The sequence below is a fragment of the Pipistrellus hanaki genome (assembly GCF_964339955.1).
Source record: "Pipistrellus hanaki genome assembly, chromosome: 8".
Classification (NCBI taxonomy): domain Eukaryota; kingdom Metazoa; phylum Chordata; class Mammalia; order Chiroptera; family Vespertilionidae; genus Pipistrellus; species Pipistrellus hanaki.
This window is the reverse complement of record NC_140510.1, coordinates 32206950-32222549: the sequence shown is the minus strand read 5'-3', so window position 1 is coordinate 32222549 and position 15600 is coordinate 32206950.

Below are 15600 nucleotides of genomic sequence, written 5' to 3'. Positions count from 1 at the left end.
GGTGTCATCCACTTGCCCCATTCTGTTCTTCCGGCTCCCTGCTCTTCACTCTGCCTTCTGCTGCTGCAGACTGATCTGTCTGAACAACACCAACAGGCTGCAAACAGTAGTCTTTTAAAGTTTTGAAATTCAAAAGGGACCCAGTAGGCTAAAATCAAGGTGTTGGCAGGGTTGTTTTTCTTTCTAGAAGCTCCAGAGGAAAATCTGATTTCTTTGCCCTCTTTAGTTTCTCAAGGCCATCCACATTCCTTGCCTCCTGACCCCCTTCTTCCATCTTCAAAGCCAGCAACAGTGATGAGCGTTCTCATATCATATCACTCTGATCTCTTCTGCCTCCCTTTTCCCCATTTGAGGAGTCTTATGATTACATTAATCCTACCCACATAATCCAGGATAATCTCTTACTTAAGACCACCTGGTTAGCAAACGTAGTTCCATCTGCAATATTCCCCATTGTCCTGTAAGGTAACATATTCACAGGCTCCAGGGACCAGGATATAGGCATATTTTAGAAGGACTTTAGTCTACTTTCCACAGTAAGATGTAAAAAATTTTTAAATTAACTTTTATAATAATTGCTTTGCTTTATGGTAAAAAAAAAAAAAATTGTACTGAGGCTTTAAAAAAAAAGTTAAAGTAGTTAAATGCTATTTATTCAGTTTTTATTTTTTTTATTATGAGAAATACCTCTATTTTAATCTAAAAATTATGACATTTACGTAATGGATTTTATTTTGATATATGACATGGAGCAGGTGTGTAATGAATTGAACCCAAACACTTTTTCTGGCACCATTTATTCTATAATTCACCCTTTCTCTTATTGATTTGTAATAATTCTTCTATCTTCTCACTTAAATTCTTAAGCACAGCAGTTTTCTAGGTGATAGGCCCTTATCTTTTTACTAATAACTTTTTAAAAATCCTCACCTAATGATTTTAGAGAGAGAGAGAGGAATAGAGAAACATAGGTACAAAAGAGAAACATGATTAGTTGTCTTCCACACACACCCCAACCAGTGATCAAACCCACAACCATGCATGTGCCCTGACTGGGAATTGAAACAGCGACCCTTTGGTGCACAGGACTATGCTAAAACCAACAGACCTCACTTTACACAGAAATAAAACCAAAATGAATTGAAGACTTACACATAGGACTCAAAACTGTTGAACTAATAGAAGAAAACATAGGTAGTAAGCTTCTTGATATTGGATTAGACCATAATTTTTTGCATTTCATACCAAAAGAAAAGACAACAAAAGTAGGGAGGGAGGGAGGGAGGGAGGGAGGGAGAGAGAGAGAGAGAGAGAGAGAGAGAGATGCAACTTATGGAATGGGTGAAAATATTTCCAAACAATATATCTAATTAAGGTTTAATCCTATCTAATAAAAGAGTAATATGCAGATTGACCATCACTCCAACACACAGATGGCTGCCCCCATGTGGTCAAAGACCCTGCCCCCATGTGTACACAAGATGGCCGCCACAAGATGGCTGCTACAAAATGGCCAGCAGTGGAGGGCAGTTGGGATGGACCAGGCCTGCAAGGGAGGGCAGTTAAGTGCAAACTGGCTGGCAGGGAAGCAGTTAGGCATCAATCAGGCTGTCAGGGGAGTGGTTAGGGGATGATCAGGCTGGCAGGCAGAAGTGGTTAGGGGCAATCAGGAAGGCAGGCAGGCAAGCAGTTGGGAGCCAGCAGTCCTGGGTTGTGAGAGGGATCTTAAGGGATCCCAGATTAGAGAAGGTGCAGGCTGGGCTGAGGAACACCCTCCCCCTTCCCAGTGCATGAATTAAGGGCCTCTAGTATCCAATATATGCAAGGAAATCATACAGTGCAATAGCAAATAAATAAATCTTTAAAAAATGGTCAAGAAACCTGAATCAATTTTTTCAAAGAAAATATACAAATGGCTGGCAGGTATATGGAAAGGTTCTCAGCAGTAATCATCAGGAAAATGCAAATAAAAACCATAATGATATATCATTTCATACCTGTTAGGACAGCTATTATAGAAAAGTCAGGCCCTGGCCAGGCAGCGCAGCTGGATAGACCATCTTCCCCATACACCAAGGTTATGGGATCAATCCCCAGTCAAGGTACATACAGAAATCAACCAGTGGGAGTATAAATGGGATGATGTTTCTCTTTCTCCCTTCTTCTCTCTCTAAAAATCAACAAATAAGGAGAAAAAATTAAAAAGTCAGAAGATAACAAGAATTGGTGAGGATGTAGAGAACAGAGAACCCTAGAAGGGTTCAATACAGTACTATTAGTGGGAATGTAAGTTGTACAATCATATTAAAGACAGTATGGAGGTTTCTAAACAATTAAAGATACAACTACCATATGATCCAGCAATCTCATTTCTGGGTAAATGTACAAAGGAAATAAAATCACTATCTCAAAACAAAACAAAAATCCCAACTTATTTTAGATAGTTTTTTTCCCCCAGATCTATCAATTTCTAATAATTGAGTAAAAATAAGGTCATGAATTTTTCTTCAATCTATAAAATAGCAAAAACCATGAATATTAAATCTTCACCTTCTAAGCATCCATTGCCATTTCTTCTATTGCTTTTCAGTAGAATTCTGTTCAGTGAGAGAACAGTATCCTCTTAAGATGGTATCCTTTGTTAAACAGGACATAACAGGTTCTGTGTTCCCCTGTTAGAGACCTACAATCCACATTCACAGATTAGAAACTCTTAGAAATTCTGTAATTAAAAACATGCATGCTGGCTTTTTAATAGCCAAAATTTCTCAAACATTTCACCATGGGATTCTCTGCTGAGCATCTACTTATATTTCACAGAACATGCTCATTGAAGTGTTTATTCACAGCAGTCAAGAAATAAAAGTAATAGATGCCCATCAATGGATGAATAGATAAAGAAAATGTGAATTATATACAAATATATTAAAATATTATTCAACCTAAAAAAAAAAAAAAAAAAAAAAAGGAAATCTTGCTATTTGCAACAAAATTTATTAACTTGGAGGACATTATGTTAAGTGAAAATTTAGCCAGACAGAGAAACAGAAAATACTGCATGGTCTCACTTATATGTGCAATCTAAAAAGTCAAACACATAGTAATAGAGAGTACTATGATTATGAGGGGCTCAGGAGGATGGGGAAATGTTATACAAACTTTAAGTTATAAGGTTAATAAATTCTGGAGACCTAATGTGCAGCATGGTGGCTATGATAATAGCAAGGCAATGAATATTTAAAATTTACCTAGAGAGTAGATCTTTCTCCCCACCCCTCCAAATGGAAATTATGCACATCTGTTAATTAGCTTGATTGTGGTAATCATTGTACAACATATACATGTACTCAAACATCACACTGTATGCCTTAAATATATGCCATTTTTTGTTTGCCAATCATATCTCAAAAAAGTTTGAAGGTTAGTATTTTCATTTGTATGAAGTAATTACTAATGACAGTCTACCCTGCAACAGTGAAATAGAAGTTAGGATTGAGAAAAAGCAAGCAAGCCCCAACAACTTTTCCCTAAATGTCTAACTGCTATCCAAAGAATTGTCGGACAATAGGGGACATGAAGAGATATGAAACGTTAAGAAATTAATCATTTAAAAGTGGGATGGTGCTTCATTTTTTTTTTTCTGGGAATTCTCATGTGTCCAAGTCTTCTAACGTTGAAAATTGCTTTAGATGTATCACAGATGCATCATCCAGAATTTGGTGAGTTTCAACAATGCTACTACAAGAGCTTCCTGGAAATTAAATACAAGGCAGGTGCTCCGGTGAAGGCTTTGAAGATTACAGACGACGGGGTGGATTCATGAACCACCAAAAACACCATTAGCTGAGTAGCACATGGAGTTAGTTGGTGACTATCAGAGTGAAAGCGGGTCACCAGGCAGTCTGAATAAAAAAAGTATTTGCAAGGCATCACAAAAGCTCTAGTTGAAGCATAGTATTATGGCGCTGGGTTATAGAGAGAGACAAGCAGTGCCTAAAAGAACACCCTAGCAAGAAGGACTCAGAGTCACTGCTCACTGGGAGTGAATGCGACATGCCGATGGCAGACATACTTCAAGAAAGGCCGTCATCGCAGAGAAAGAACTGAAACTCACTGTGTGGAAATGCCTTCTGTGGCCATTTTAGTCAAGTTCACCTTGGGGATTATGTTTTCTTTCACAAAGGTGCCCAGCAGGACTGAAGAACTGAAACCAAAACTGGACATGTATGTTCTGAATAGTGTCTTCAGTGAACTACAAAATGAAGTTCTAGAAATGGGGAGCCCCTTTTGTCACTGGGCTCCCAATCACCTGTTATTTATTTAACTGCTAAGGTACAAAACTTTATATGTACTCTTCATGGAGGTTTCATTTACCTTAATAATTCTTAGCACTGCCTGAATTATTTGCAAATTTCACTTTTCCATTCTGCTGCTTAAAACGCTTCAGTGTCTTCCTATGGATTTCAGGTGGATTTCTGTAAGATAATGTAAAAATCCTTTATGGTCTGGCCTCTCCCAACTCTTTAATTGCTAGAGGCTGATTCCAGCAGGTCATAAAGACAAGAAGTGAACCAAAAGGTTGGTGAATCTTGGGGCTTCAGCAGGGCTGAAGATTTACATATGATTGCCTGCTGCCAGACAGCTGAGGGCAGTTCCCCCAACGTGATAATCTTTTACTGTTTACCAAGCCTTACCTTTGATATGTATTTCAGTTTTGCTTTAGGGCAAAATCTATATACATAAAAACCTAAGTGAACATTGCAACCAAAACAACTGAACAGACAACTGAACAGGCTGGATGGGTGACCAGGCTGGCAGGGGGGCCAGTGAGAGGTGACCAAACAGCTGAATAGCAGGCTGTGTAGTGTGACTAGGCTGGCGGGGGGGGGGGGGGGGGGGGGGGGGGGGGGGGGGGAGGGGGAGGTTAGGGGCGACTAAGCCTGCAAGGGGAGAGGGGGGAGTTAGGGACAACCAGGCTGGCACGGGGGGGGGGGGGGGGGGTATGTGCAGTTAGGGGTGACCAGGCCAGCAGGGGGGTAGTTGGAAGTGACCAGGCCATCGGGGGTTGGGGGGGCAGTTAGGAGTGATCAGGCAGTAAGGCAGGTAAGCAGTTAGGAGCCAGTGGTCCCGGATTGTGAGAGGGATGTCCAACTGCTGGGATCGGGCCTAAACTGGCAGTTGGACATCCCCAAGGGGTCCAGGGTTGGAGAGGGTGCAGGCTAAGCTGAGGGAAATTTCAAGCACTGGGCCTCTAATGTGTTAATAAAAAGTTAGGGGCTCGGACATTCGGAGAGCTTAGTCGCTAGAACTGAGTTTCCGCCTGGCTTTCCCCCATGCCTTCCAAATTTATATTTCCTGGCTAGTATTATTCATTTATGCACAGCCCTATTTCCAGATTCTTGAACCCTTACAGATGTGGAAAGGCCCTAGCCTTAAATCACTCCCCATTTTGTAGTAGCCAATACTCCAAAAATACAGAGCTACTTGCAGATGCAAAAAAGTAAAACACACCTTCTCTCACACTTTAGTGTCTTCAGCACCACTCACCTGGCTAACTCCTAAGTCATCCTTCAATACTCAGCTCACTATCATCACCCTCCCAATGACCCAGTCTGGATTTGATGCTATTTATATATCTCCCAAAGAATTGATCATAGTTTATAATATTTGCCTGTAAATCTGCCTTCCCAATTACTGAAGAGCAGAGATTGCTTCTCTTAGTTCTTGCCCTCATTCTTTCAGGCTGCTATAATAAATGACCATAGGCTGGGTGGCTTAAACAACAAACATTTATTTTCTCACATTTCTGGGGTCTGAGAAGTCCAAAAACAAGTAATTGACAGATTCAGAATCCGGTGAGGGCATTCTCCCTGGTCCATAGCTGATATAATTTCCCACGGTGGAAGGGACAAGGAATATCTCTAGGGTCTCTTTTTTATAAGGACACTATTTCCACTCATGAGAGTGGACCCCTCATGATCTAATCACCTCTCAAAGGCCCTACCTCTATCACTTGGGGGATTAGATTAGGTATATGAATTTGGAGGGATACAAAGACTCAGTCTATAGGCAGTTCTATACTTCTAAATAGTATTATATACATAAAATGGTCCATATAACGTTTCCTGAATAAATACACTAATTACGTGTCATAAAATATTTGGATGGAAAGGAGAAATGATTGATCTATGTTGGTAGGTGATTTGCCCAAGGACAGCTATCATATTGACTTTTAAAAAGTCTTTAAAGATAGACTTCTCAACTGCAAAATCACAGATGTGCATACAGTAAATGTTGGACTATTCTTGTCTCTGTTATCAGTGTATAAATAAATTCTGCCACTCCCGCTTATTATCTAAAAATGAGTGGCCTTCATTGTTTCTATCTATTGTGCCTACAGATTTGAAGAAGACATAAATCTTCATGAGTTTAAATATACACGTCTAACTTCAATGTGCTATGGGAAAGATTTTTTGTTTTCCTCCTTGGTTTACAAAGATGATTTCTCCCTTGTAGTTTTATATACATTTTCAAGAGAAACATCATACACTTGCCCTTTGGAAATAGAAGCTATATCCTGCCTTAGATTAATGGAACTGAAGCTGATATGTCGGAGAAATTTCATCTTTCATGATTCCTTGAAGCCACATGCTTCTGCCCCGTTTTGAAGTTGGAGTCTTGTTTCTTTAAATGGGAAGGGATGCACCAGTAGCACTGAAGGCTTTAAGCCACTTGGAGACTTTTTCACTTTAAAGTCTAAATCATGCAGGCTTTACATAGTGGGCAGAAAATCAGATTGGATTAATGACAAAAATTCCATGGAGGCAAAAATTGTCTGTGCTTTACATTTAATAAAAACAACACCACAAGTCTACCATGATCATTCTTAAAACTTCTCAGCATGTGCAGTGGTCAGGATTTGTAATCAAATTTGGAGGTGAGTTATTACTTGCTTTTTTTGGCCCTTTATTTTAACAACAGTATAAAGGTATTAATAGATGAGAACATTGTGGCTGCTACTCACCAGTTATTCCATGTGCCTGTGCATTGAGAGAAAGCTCTGACTCAGAGCGGTCACCTGTGTCACACAAAGACAGTCACTCTCCTCCCACAGAGAGATGAGCACTGTCATCAGAGGGCATCAGGTTGGAGATCCAGGGATTGTATATAAATAAAAGAGGAAGAGGCAGGCACTTGGTTTAATCTTTATTACTTCACCCACTTGCTGACTGCTTTCCTCTGATCTACCTTCAACAACATAGATGCAAAGATCAAAAGATAAATTAGGCTGATACAGTCTCTACATTTTAGAACCTTAAAGTTTAAAGATTTTGTTTAAAAGTTTACATATTTTGCCGAAACCAGTTTGACTCAGTGGATAGAGTTGGTCTGCGGACTGAACAGTTCCAGGTTCGATTCCAGTCAAGGGCATGTACATTGGTTGCGGGCACATACCTGGTGGGGGGTGTGCAAAAGGTAGCTGGTAGATGTTTCTTTCTCCTTGATGTTTCTAGCTCTCTATCCCTCTCCCTTCCTCTCTGTAAAAAATCAATTAAATATATTTAAAAACAAAGATTACATATTTTCTATTATAAAAAAATAGACACATGAAATTTCTTACTTAAGTTCTGAAATTCAAAATCAGAATTAAATAATTTGTTTATTATTTACCTATTAATGGACTAATTAGGGGGACAAACTTATGTTAAAATATGTTCCAGATAGACCATTATGTTCAATATAAAGCAATGCAAATATAAATGTTTTTAAAAATAAAATAATAATCTCTCTATATATAAAAGCCTAAACAACCATTCAACCATTTGACTGGAAGCTATAATGTGCACTGACCACCAGGGGGCAGATGTTCAACACACAGGCATGGAAACATGGAACAGACTAATGAATTTCAGAGGCAAGGGGGGATGGGAGAGGGAAAAGATTAACCAAAGATTTTATATGCATACTAGAGGCCCGGTGCAAGGATTCATGCACTGGTGGGGTCCCGCAGCTTGGCTTGTGGAGATCAGGCTGAAACTGGCAGTCTGACATCCTCCGAGGGGTCCAAGATTGTGAGAGTGCACAGGCCAGGCCAAGGGACTCCACCAGTGCATGCACTATAAAAGAGAAACATGCAAAGTGACCATACCTCCGTTAGCCCACAAGCCACATGCACCAGCCAATCAGGAGCAAGTATGCAAATTAACCCAGCCAAGATGGCTCAGCCACAAAGCGAGCAGGAGGCTTGGGTTTCCACAGCGATGGAGGAAGCTAAATTTCCTGTCCTGTCCTGGCCTGCCCTGGCCTCTGCTCAAGGCTACAAAGTTTCAATTATAGAAGATAAATAAATCCCAGATATCAGGGCCTTCACTTGGGTCACGGGGGGGGGGGGGGGGGGGGGGGGGGGGGGGGGGCATGGTCAGCCTGCAAGCCACCACAGGCCCCTCACTCAAGCCACCCCACACCCCAAGGGAACCCCCACCCTGATTCGGAACACCCTTCAGGGCAAACCAGCCAGCTCCCCACCGTGCACCAGGCCTCTATCCTATCTAATAAAAGAGTAATATGCAAATACCTCACTCCAACACACAAGATGGCTGCACCTATGTAGTCAAAGATCCTGTTCCTATGTGGACACAAGATGGCTGCCACAAGATGGCCATCAGGGGAGGCCAGTTGGCAGGAACCAGGCCTGCAAGGGAGGGCAGTTGGGGGGGACCAGGCCTGTGCAGGAGGGCAGTTAAGGGTGACCAGGCCTGTGCAGGAGGGCAGTTAAGGGTGACCAGGCCCACAGGGGAGGAAAGTTAGGGGCAATCAGGCTGGCAGGGGAGCAGTGAGACATCAATCAGGCAGTCAGGGTTGTGGTTAGGGGTGATTAGGCTGGCAGGCAGAAGCAATTAGGGGCAATCAGGAAGGCAGGCAGGAGAGCAGTTGGGAGCCAGCAGTCCTGGATTGTGAGAAGGATGTCTGACTGCCTGTTTAGGCCATATCCAACATCAGCCCCAGCAGAGCAGGCATTTTGAGTTTGCCTTCTTCTTATCACCCGGGACAGGTACATGAAAGCTATCTGGAGTCTCAGATTATGTAGATTACTCAGCCATCCACCAGAAGACATTTAGAAATAACCCACCCCTGGAGACCTTTCACATCCATCTTGTGAACCCCTGGAGACCTTTCACATTCATCTTGTGAATTTCCTGGCTGATCTTGGAAAAGAATGGTAAGCAGTGGATGGTGAAGGCCATGGTTCACTCACACTGGCAAACATAATCTTCTATCATTCTCTTGGTCAGCCATACAACGTTATGGCCTACCAAGATCGGGCCTAAATGGGCAGTCGGACATCCCTTGAGGGGTCCCAGATTGGAGAGGGTACAGGCTGGGCTGAGGGACACACTCCCCCATGCATGAATTTCATGCACCAGGCCTCTAGTATATAAATAAATGATAAATCAGGGTAAACTTTCTAAGTTTAGAAATAATGAAAAAAATAAAAAATAAATCCCTGCTCAGTCCATATCTTCTTGAATGAGTAGCACATTTGGCTTTGCCAATGGTAGCAATGCCCCAGATAATAATGCTTTTACATAGGGTCAGGGGCCAATATCTGGAACACACTTCAGCCTACATTCCTTCTGCAGTAAATCCTAGGAGACAATCTTTTTTCTCTCTTAGACAACTAATGCACTGTATTAAAAAAAAAAAAAACAACAACAACAGCTTTATTGAGCTTTAATTAAACACAAAGAACTGCACTTTCTGATGTGCACAATTAAATGAGTTTGGACATACCTAAGACCCATCATATCCTCCCCACCATCAAGGTAATAGACATATCCAACAACTCGCAGAGTTTCCTTGTGTTTCATTGGGGTTCTTGTTTGTTTTTTGGTTTTTTTTGTTTTGTGGCAAGAACACTTAACAGAATATCTGCCTCCTTCATAAATTTTTAGGTGCACATTACCATATTGTTAACTCCTGGCACAGAAGATATCTGGATCTTAATCACTGAGCATAACTGTAATCTTATATCCAATGAACAAGAGTTTCTCATTTTCCCTACCTCCCTGCCTCTGGCAATCACCATTGTGTTCTATGTCTCTATGACTTCGACTATTGTAGATGCCTCATATAAATGAAACCCTATGGTATTTGTCCCTCTGTGACTAGCTTATTTCACTTAGTCAAGGTAGATCTTATGTATGAGTAGGGTTGGCTTAACTTTGTATTTCATGGAATTCATTTTATTTCCTTTTCTGTCCTAAGGTTGTGTGGCTGACCAAGAGAATGATAGAAGATTATGTTTGCCACTATGAATGAACCATGGCCTTCACCATCCACTGCTTACCATTCTTTCCCAAGATCAGCCAGGAAATTCACAAGATGGATGTGAAAGGTCTCCATGGGTGGGTTATTTCTAAATGACTTCTGGTGGATGGCTGTGTAATCTACATCATCTGAGACTCCGGATAGCTTTCATGTACCTGTCCCAGGTGATAAAGAGAAGACAAACTCAAAATGCTCGCTCTGCTGGGGCTGATGCTGGATATTCGATGTAGACCTTGCATTTGGTTAAGGAAACTGTTAATTTTATGACAGCAACTCTAGAGTGTTTATAAAATGAAAAACTCCTACAAGAGTTAGCAACAATTTCACACCCCGGTTTGATGCCTGGGCAGATGTTATGGGAGCATTCTGCAAGTTCATTAAAACAGGTCACAGTTGGCATCACCAGTGAGTCATCTGTCAAAAGCGTTATGTTAGAGACTTGTCTGAATCTGTGTCCCCAAGAGGGGTTTTATGTAAAAGAACTTTCACTGGTGTAATAAATATGTGTTTTCCCCTTAAAAGTCTAAAAAAAGTCTAAATATAAAAGCAATTAAAAAATTGCTGGTAAAAAATATTGATTCATTCAGGTCCTTAGTCTATTTTTCTTGTGGGTTTGGTATAGGAACAGCATTTCCTGGGATCCTTGCTAAAAAATGCAAATTCATATTACTCGAAATAAGCTTGTCACAGAAGGACAAATTCTGAATGGCTTCATTTATATGAGGTATCTACAACAGTAGACATATGTAATCAGAATCCTATATAGCTAAAAAGAATATAGCCCAATTTAACAGACAAATGAAGCAGAAAAATATTTACAAATATATCATACATACAGTTAATATATTTGATAAAGAGTTATTATAAGTCAATATAATCAATATGAATGATAAAATATCACATGAGTAATAGGCAAAGGACCTGAATCTAAACATAAATAATACGGTTCTGTAACACTTATGTGGAAATGTACCGTTTTTTCCTATTAGACTTGCAATGATAATTTTTAAAAATCATAATATTTGATGCTCAAGAACAGCAATTCCTGGGATACTTGCTAAAAATGCAAATTTATAGGACCCATCTCAAACCCTCTACCAAAGTAGAATTCCAGTGGATGAACCCAGGGAGCAAGTTAGGGAAATTGCTTCATTGGCTTGCAGTCAGACCTGGGAATCATTCATTTCCTATCCCCATCCAGGTTACATTAGACTTAGAGCAAGCTTGAAAAGATTAAGCAGTGGTTTTCAACCATGGCTTCTCTACTGCATTACTTGGGAATTTATTTTTTAAATACACACTAGGGTTCTGATTTAATCCTTATGAGTTTGATTTGATTATAAAAAGAAATGTAAAAGCTCATTAGGTGATTCTAAAATGGAGCCCACGTTGAAAACACTCCAGAGAGTGTGATAAAATGGATATTTGTATGCTTTCCAAATGGCGGCAAAAATTGGTACAAGCCTTTATTACAATTCAGCTGTGTTGCTTTAAAAAAAAATAATATTGTTCTCCCTAAAATTACAATTTTGTAAATGTATCCTATCTATGTAATCTACATATAGAAAACATTTATGAGCAAAAATGGTCTTTGTGTGTAACTGATTCAGTAGCAATATTTGAGAGCAGCATAACTGGTCAGCTATAGGGCAATTGCTTAGCTGGCATGTTCACATAATAAAGTGCTATATACTCATTAAAAGTTTACATATAGTACATTTTTTTATGTCATGGGAAAATACAAGGTTAAAGAGGAAGAGTAAGATATAAATTGTATTACTGCATGGTCAAGATTAAGCTAAAATAAATATAGAAAAAGAAGGGATGAAAATATTCTTAATTACTAAAGGTGACTATATTTGAACTCTGGGGAGATAAATGACTTTTAGGTGTTATTTTCTAAGTTCTCTGAATGTCAGAAATTTATATCTAATATTTATGTTCAGTCTAATTTAAATATTTAGGATTTTTTTATTGTGATAACTTGTCTATAACATAAAATTTACCATTTTAACATTTTGAAGTATCTAAGTCAGTGGCAATAAGTATATTTACATTGTTGTGTAACCATCACACTTTTTCATCTTCCCCATTAATCTTCTCCTCCTAGTCTCTGAAAACAACTATTCTACTCTTGTCTTTTTAATTTGCTTATTCTAGGTATCTATCTATCTATCTATCTATCTATCTATCTATCTATCTATATAAAAGCCTGATATGCAAAAATATCCCCTCCGGAGTTCAACCTACTGGGAGTTCGATTGCTCACTATGATGTGTGCTGACCAACAGGAGGTGGCATGATATGGAGGAAGCCAGCAGCCACTAAGGACCCTACCCGTGCACCAATCCTTGTTGACTATGTATCAGAATTCCACTGCTTTTAATGCTGTGTGCATGTGTACACCACAATTTGTTTATTCCTTTATCCACTGATGGGCATTTGGGTTGTTTCCACCTTTTGTTAACAATACTGTTAACAATACTGCTATAAACCTGTTCAAGTGCCTGCTTTCCAATTTTGAGGGTATGTACATTGAAATAGAACTGTTGGATCATGTAGTAATTCTATATTTAATTTTTTGAGCAACAGTCGTACTATTTTCCACAGAGGGTGCACCTTTTTACATTCCTACCTGGATTCTGATTTGAACACAAACACTTAGAATTCTTTACCTAACAAAGTCAATGGCTTCATATGGAAACATTAAACAAAATATAACCTTTATTTATTTTAGTAATTTGTACATATTGATGCCTCCTCAGGAGCTGCAGAAAGATACTTTTGTTTGAGATCTTGCTATGTGCTACTAGACACTACTTTAAGTTATTTTCAGAGAGCAAATCAGTCCTTTCAATATCCTGTGGAACATCATTCCCATTTCACAGATAGGTAAATGAGATACATGAGGGTGATGGAACTTTTCCAAGATCATGTGTAGCTATTAAATGAAGACAGTAGGATTCAAAGTCCATGACTTACAAGTGTTGTTAGACTCTTAATCATCTAAAACTATTTGTCTTTTTATTAACTATCTCCAAACTAATATAGCACACTTTTAGAAAATCTGTGTATGTCATTTAATTTGCTTTCCCTTTTGGAGGTTCTCCTTGTGGTAATAAAGCACCCACCTCCTGTCATTTTCTTCTCTCCAACCCACATGATGCTACTGATATCCTGTCACCATGAGAAACAGATAAAGAAGAAAGTTAAAATTATGTAAAAAGTAAAAGTACACTGGTTTGAGAGAGATTTGAGGGGTCTATCTAAGGGTAAAAATGTAAGAATTTACATATTTGAAGTGCATGGTATCTCTTTTGGTAGTTCAATAAACTATTTTGCCTTTTTTCTGGCTGTGTGTGTGTGTGTGTGTGTTCCAGATGCTGAGACTACTTAAAAAAAAATATATATATATATATATATATATATATATATATATATATATATATGTTGTTATTGATTTCAGAAAGGAAGGGAGAGGGAGAGAGAGAAACACCAATGATGAGAGAGAATCACTGATCAGCTGACCGGGAATCAAACTATGACTGCACACTGGCAGGACCCGAGTATACTTTTATGAATGAATAGGAGTGCTTATTCTTACTCATACTTACATTTGTACATTGTGTAATTTAATGTGGCTTATTTTTTTAAAAAAAAAAATTTCCTAAAAGTAATAAATATCCTTTCTATGTCTGATATTCTCTTTTTTTAAATGTCTATTGAATATTTTCAAAATACATGCAAAGAAAGAACCAAGAAAAAAGGTTTTAACATTGGAAGCATCTGGGTATATCTAGACTATTTAAACTACAGACCCAGCGAGTTCTGTTTATAATGCCCACCAATCCCAGCCTGGACTATCTTGGCACAATGTATTTATTATACAGTAGTGCCTCGCATAAAGAACGCCTCGCACAGCGAACGCTGCACACAACGAACTTCATTTCATGATTCATACAATGAACTTCGTTTCACACAACGAAGTCGCCCGAGCTTCCACGACTACTTCGCCCGAGCTTCCACGATCGCTGCCGATGTATTGCATCCTTCTGCACAGGCACTGCAGGCAGTCGTTAGTCACTGCGCTTAAGTTAAGCACGTATCGCGGCAATCGTTCTTCATTACGAATTAAATCACGCACGGTAGACTCTACTTAGTCTGTCTTAAAATTAAAAAAATGTGTGTTTTTTTTTTTTTTAAATTATGTTTTTAGATATATCTAAATAAAAATAATAACAAAAAATTTATCTTTTTTTTATGTCATCTTAGCACATTTTATGCTACAGAACGAATTATTTTTTTTAACATGTATTGTTATGGGAAAACGCGTTTCACATAACGAACTTTTCGCATAACAAACTTGCTCCTGGAACGAATTAAGTTCGTTGTGTGAGGCACCACTGTATGTCATAGACATTTTCTGGAAAGAACAGATAAGTGTTTCTTTCTTATGTAACATGTTTATTGTGAAATGCTGAAAGTCAAGCCTTCTTTCCAATGAAATAGGAGAGGTCACTAGTTAAATAAAACAATGAGTCCTGTGTGTCAAAAGCCTTTCGTTTAAAGTAAATTATCATTATGTCACCCCTTCCACATCACCGGCTATTATTCTAGAAATTGACATTTCTTAAAGGATTCTTTTCCACATCTCTAGCACTTTCCTTAAGAAGTGAATATAACAGTTGTAAAGGTGAGAGGAAAATGTTCACTCAAAAAGGAAAAATAAATAAAAGTTTCTTTAGAGAAGCTGTAGCAGCCCAGATTCCCTTAGGTGTTGGAATGAGTGAGAGGTAATGTAATTTTGTACTATTAGGTTGAATTCCATCTAAATGTTCCAAGCAACCTTATTCAACAAAATGGGGGAAGGAGGGGTGGGGGGGTGTTGGGATAAGATAAAGGAAACAAAACCACATTCCCAAAGATCGGAATTAGTTAAAAGGAATAGCACATTCACAATTTCCTGACTGGTTGGTTAGAGCTGAAAGAAATAAACATAGTTGCAGTGTTACTTTACTTCCTTTAAGATTATGTTCCCCAAATCTAGAGGTTTGATATTATAAAATGTTCACTGGACTCCAAGATTTAATCATTTTAACACTGACTGCTTGCCAAAACAGTAATACTGTCAATATCAACAAATACACTCAAATCTGATAATGAGGAAATTAAAATTTTGGGGAATTCTTTACACCTCAAATGTATTATGCTGGACCTTACAGATGTACTATAACACTCTTTGTTTTTGTCACATAAAGGAGGGGCTATTCT